This window comes from Triticum aestivum, chromosome 4A (genome assembly GCF_018294505.1).
Source record: "Triticum aestivum cultivar Chinese Spring chromosome 4A, IWGSC CS RefSeq v2.1, whole genome shotgun sequence".
Lineage (NCBI taxonomy): Eukaryota > Viridiplantae > Streptophyta > Magnoliopsida > Poales > Poaceae > Triticum > Triticum aestivum.
Window position 1 is genome coordinate 450,269,445 of NC_057803.1, and position 5,730 is coordinate 450,275,174.

At 41.3% G+C, this 5,730-nt stretch overlaps 1 long non-coding RNA gene across 1 annotated transcript; it reads left to right on the forward strand.

Annotated features, from left to right (window-relative positions):
* The first annotated feature begins 2,451 nt into the window (after window positions 1-2,451).
* On the forward strand, window positions 2,452-3,157 carry LOC123082066 (uncharacterized). The gene is made up of 2 exons (XR_006438932.1): window positions 2,452-2,687; window positions 2,802-3,157. It is a non-coding gene; the product is annotated as an uncharacterized lncRNA (long non-coding RNA).
* Window positions 3,158-5,730: the final 2,573 nt, after the last annotated feature.

Consider the following 5,730-nt stretch of genomic DNA (forward strand, 5'->3'; position numbering starts at 1 on the left):
CTTTAGAGTATTACAATTAAATGGTTGACACAAGGTTCAGTAGGAATTTGTTACAGTATTACATTTAAATGGCTGACACAAGGTTCAACCAGATATAAAATGTCACATATCATTTTAGTTGTAATTATTCAAATGGCTGACACAAGTTTCAGTAGGAATAACATTATGGTGTTCCAAATATGCAGCGACATGACTAAAGGTCAAATTTCTAAAGTGTTTGTCATGCTTGCAGAAACAGCATAGATCTTTTCACATTTTCTGGATTTATTCATGCCCGTGGAGTTTTTGTGCCCATCATATGTAGATCTTTTATTGGTAAGTTTGGATGTTGTAGACTGATCCGCTTTGGTAAGTCATGTTTGCCTGCAGGGTGATGACGTTTATGCATCTAGGGAACCATGGAGATTTTACCATGTGATATTTCCTCAAGCAAACTAAGTTATTTTGCAATTTGCTGCTCAAGTTGTGGCTCTTCTGCAGGTATGTCATTGTGGTCCTTTCCACTATATTTATTTGACGTATATGCTTCCAGACAATAACTTAGGTTTTGTACTACATGGTAAATGAAATGAAATTTCTAATATGCTAGAACGTACAATGGTAATTGTTAGTTTCATTAGTATTTCTCGGCAAACCCTTGTTCTTTCTTGGTCTGCTGAAAATAATTGTTATCAGTTTTTCTTTACATTGTCTATAGAGAAAGTGATGTTTTTAAGAGATATTTCTGTAACATGAGCAATGGTGCTTACTTCTTATATCCCATATATTGTTGAATTATGTGCTTATGAGGAAAAACGGTCATGGCGGTCCTGCACAAGTGGATGAATGACTGGAAGGGGCGGCACCACGACGGTTAAGGTGGTTTATACCCAGCCAGGGAGGACGACCCCCTGCAATGGGCACGGAAAAATGTTGCAGCAGCGAACGAGGAGGCGGAGATGCGCAAAGCAGAGTAGGAAAAACGTGCTCTGGTCCTCCTCCAAGCCCGTCGGTGACTCCCTAACATGGTACGAGATTGTTACCCCCTGCCGCGTCATCATTACTTGAAGTACAAGGAACCTGACAACAGTGTGAGTGCATTATTTCTGTTATATCTATAGTGCTTCTCTATCTTTGATCATACATATGCAACAGCCAGATAATCTTAAGAAAAGGGCAGGAGAACTGCCTATTCATGAAGCTGAGATTGGTTAAAATTTATAGTGCGTCTCTGAATTTAAAGGAACAAGGCCTATAACCCAACAAGCCAAAGAAACTACTTGTCCTCAATTGCTCTGCTTGCCTACATAATAATAGGCCCTAAAGTTAATCTCTTGCCAAGCTAAATGACCAACATGTTCACCTGGAGACCTCCCTGTAAATGACTGTATCAACTAGACAGCAGAACAAGGAAGTAGGAAGAAGGCAATAAGCAATTCATATGGATTATCCCTGAATGTTATCCTGGAGTCTGATGTACATAATTTTTTTATTGCTTAATTAAATGGCAGAGCTCCGGCCTTTTTCTGCCAAAAAAGACATGGCCATTCCCTTGAGTAGTTGCATAAAAAACATGGACAAACATGAGAGAAGAAAATAGAAAATATTGTTAAGCTTTGTTTGTTATTAGTTGCATAATGAAGATTGAAATTTGATAGTTCGCTTCCTCTCAATGTCTCCATCTTACTATCTTTGTTTGCAAAGTTAAATAAACCTGTGTCACTTTGAGGCTACAATTAGTGACGATGCCTGACCTACATGATTAGCATACAAAATAAGAAAATGGAATGGTTTGTTACCCTTTTGATTTCTCTGTGGATCAATGGTTACTTTGCATTCAATTTGGACCCATTAAAAAATCATTTTGCAAAATACCATGTGGGATAACTTAGCTGTTGAAAATTTGCATGCATATGATTTTTAGTAGAGTTATACAAGTTGTTACATAAATGTTAATTGCCATTTAGATGTAACCAATCACGAGGACTAGGATGTTGAGGAAGATGGTGAATGGGCAGCTCCAACCATATGCAAAAGGAACAATTTCAAATCCTAAGTGCAAGGACCATGTACGCAAAAGGTATAACTGCAATTGTACGACTAGAATGGTAACTGTTCTAGACAAGCGAACACAAACATTGTTGAAGTTGCACGTATGTGTAAATTTTTGTGTTGGGAAAACATTCAGATTGGAGGTGAACGAGGATGACTCAAGCATTACAAAGAACAGTTGGTAAACAATGTACCGGTATCAGCTGACCTTATGTATATTGCGGTGTCAGTGCCATACTTCTGTACATAAAACGATGGAACCGGCATCAATCACGTGAACGGGCATGTTGATTTAGTTTTCCTGTCTACGTGCCTTGAGCATTTCTTCCTCTATACCAGGCAATGATTGAGGATTCACGGATATATTGAGATCAACTTTTCGATGCAATTTGGATGATCAAATCACACCACTATCTGAGCATATATAAGATGTTCGCATAGTAAGTTTTAATGTATGATTGTTTTCATATACCCTTTTACTTTTTAATCCAGTTCAGGTGAAAAATATTGTTTAGATGATTGTGAAAATGCAGGCTACATTTTTAAATGTTCATAAGGTTTGTGAACATACAATTTACTACATGAAGGATGTGCCTGGCTTCCATGTTGAAGTAGTAGGACTATTTCCACATATGCGAGAGAAGAACTATGATCGGGTAAACTGAACCGCACTGGTGCTAATTTTATCCTTTGTTTATTGTATCCAAAATATGAATTCTGTTGGTTGCATCATTTCTTTTGACAGAATCATTCTCGTGTAATTTGTGCAGAGGTACTATGTATGCTTGATCCAATTTAGACATCAACAATTATGTATCTAAAAGCTGGAGTGCTCCTTGAACATTGTACTGTATATATGATTGAAATGAGTTGCATGTTGTCGGTGACGGCGAGTTGAACCAATGGAAGTGGTTGTAATGGTAAGATAGAGAAGATGGCCGTGGGAGAAAAAGAGGACGGCAGTAATGGTAAAGAAGAGAAGATCATTGATGTAAAAGGAGGACATGTGTTGGACCTAGCATGTCTAAATACAAGCATGTGGTCATAAGTATTTTCTTTTCCTTACAAACGAGAGTTGGTTATTTGGCTTCACAACCTCCATATTTCAATTTGGCATGCAACGACATGTACATGCATGTTTTGTCCTCAGGTGAAGACTTTAATTGGTTAGTCTATTAGTCTATTTTTTCAAACGGAGGCAAAAGATTTGCCTCATTCATTAAATAAGAGAGAAGATTTTTAGAGTGTTACAAATGACCCACATGCCCGGCATGGCAACTACTCGCGCACAAGAATACACCCCAGTTTTTTAGCTCCCGCGAGAACCCAAAGCTTGATGTTGTTGATGATAGCACGGAGAAGGACCAGAGGCGGCGCGCTCTTGCGTCGGAAGACCCAAGCATTACGCTCATTCCAGATTGTCCAAGAGACAAGCATTGTAAGCGAGGCCAAGGCTCGTCGGTTTGGGTTTTGCAAGTAGGTTCGCTTTTCCCACCATTCCAAAACGGATCCATCCAAGTGCCAAGAGGAGGTGTCGATGTGCGCTAGACCGAATTCAAGGATGACCGAGTTCCATAGCCTTATGGTGTAGCGGCATTTGTAGAAGAGGTGTGCACCCGTCTCTCCAACATGTTTGCAAAGCGGGCAAAGTCCACAGTTTTGCCAACCGCGCCGCTCCAATCTGTCGGCTGTCCAAATCCGAGCGTCTATTGGTATGTGTGTGGATGAAGAATGGCCATTACCCTTGCTTAGGAGCATATTTTTTTTGTGGGAGGCACGTGTGGGTTGGGAATTGAGGATTGGGTGAGAGATTGATAGATTATTTATATGTATATATGTCATGTGAACTATATTTATGTTCCCGTGGCAACACACGGGCACCTTACTAGTCATTATAAAAAGCGAATTCAGATATTTGAAGAATTTATCATAGTGTTTTAAACCGACGCATGTGTGAATATATATAACGATGATACACATGGTGTGGTTATGAACATGTTATACTACATATAATGTATTTTATCTCTACTCTTATAAAAAAACGGAGTTGTTGATGATGGTGCCATCCTGTAATATAGGCTGTCTGATTTATATCTGAAGGATAGGAAGGAAACTATGGCAATTTTGAAAAAAGATACCCACACCGCTCTCCATATTTGCAAATTAGGCCTCCCCTTGATCATGTTGATGTTTTGTGGAACACATGGGCATCTTGCTAGTACTACGTATAACATATAGAACATTGATCATAATTTGGGCTAATGTGTGGCTTTTGCAGCTCAGGTCTAAATACTTGTCATAATGTAGGGGGCGGGGCACTATACTATGTGTGATAAACACGGTGTACACATATGGAACATGGTTTAGATTATGAATATATAGTTAGTACATCAAATGTAAAATTATTTGGAATCAACATCAAGTGTATTCAAAAAATAGAATTCGAGTTCTTGTATTACACATAGTTCATATCTATCTCTATAGTAATCATGTGGTGTGTTATTAAGGTAATACATGAATGATGGTTGAAGTTGGCAACAATCATGATTGTATATTGTTTTTGAAATAGAGAAACGAATTCAAATTCAGTTTGAATTGCAGCGGTAGTATAGACATTTGGAATGCACTAAAATGTTGGTATGAGTAGGTTACATGCATTATATAGCAAGCAAAAAAACTTAATTGGACATAACATGGATTCATACTACCGAATAGCAGTTAATTGCACTAAATTGTTGGTATGAGTAGCTTTAAATAGCATTTTTATAGTAAAACGGGGCAAGACTATCTCTTTGTGTGGTGTGAGTAGTTTTATTTTTTTTTGTTTTCTTTTTGGTTGAGGGAAGTGTGAATTGATTTGGTACGTACAAGTACAATATTACACGTTAGGCTTGTCCCTAAAATTCAACCCGCGCCTTGTTATATCCCGAAAATTCAGATATCGTGCTCCCAAAACTGGCGCCTTCACAACCCGAGCCTTGCTATCCCGAAATTACAACGCGCACGAAAACTCCCTCCAGCTGCCAAATCCCGACATGCGAAATCCCCCTTCTAACCCTGAGCCGAAAGGGCCGCTAGTTCAAATTGGTGCGGGGTACTTTTGTAACACACCCTACATTTTGGACAAGCGCGTCCCTAAGTCATGGTTCACCCCCTCCCATCGCCTCCTTTTTGCCATTCAAAATCCCAGGCCGCCATAACCTCTCCGCTCTAGCCGCGAAACCCCACCCTCCTCCGTTCGCCACCTCACCGCTGCCCAGCCAGAGCCTCTTCCCTGACGACGTCGTCCACCGCAACAGCTCGATGTCCCTCATCCACCTCCCCGGATGAGGATCCGTCGTCCATCTCGTTGTCCCGCTGGTTCAGCCGCCCCGTCCTCCACCTCCAAGGAGCTACTCCGACGATTGCCTTGTCTATCGCGGTTGCTCCATCCCCCACAGCGCCGCCTTAACCTGCTCCACCGGAACCGCAACATCCTCACCGACTCCGCGGACGAAGCCGAGGCCTACTCGGCGCCACCAAAGAGGTTGTACACTCATCGCATCGCACCTTCTCCTTAGCTCGACCTCCCGGCGCCGACGATGCTCCATCCCGCACCCCAATGGAGTGGCTACCTTGAAGCCGGCGCCGCGGGCGACATCTCCACAGCAGCTCTCCCCCAGTGTGAGGGCCCTTCGGCGGCGGTGTCCATACCAGCCG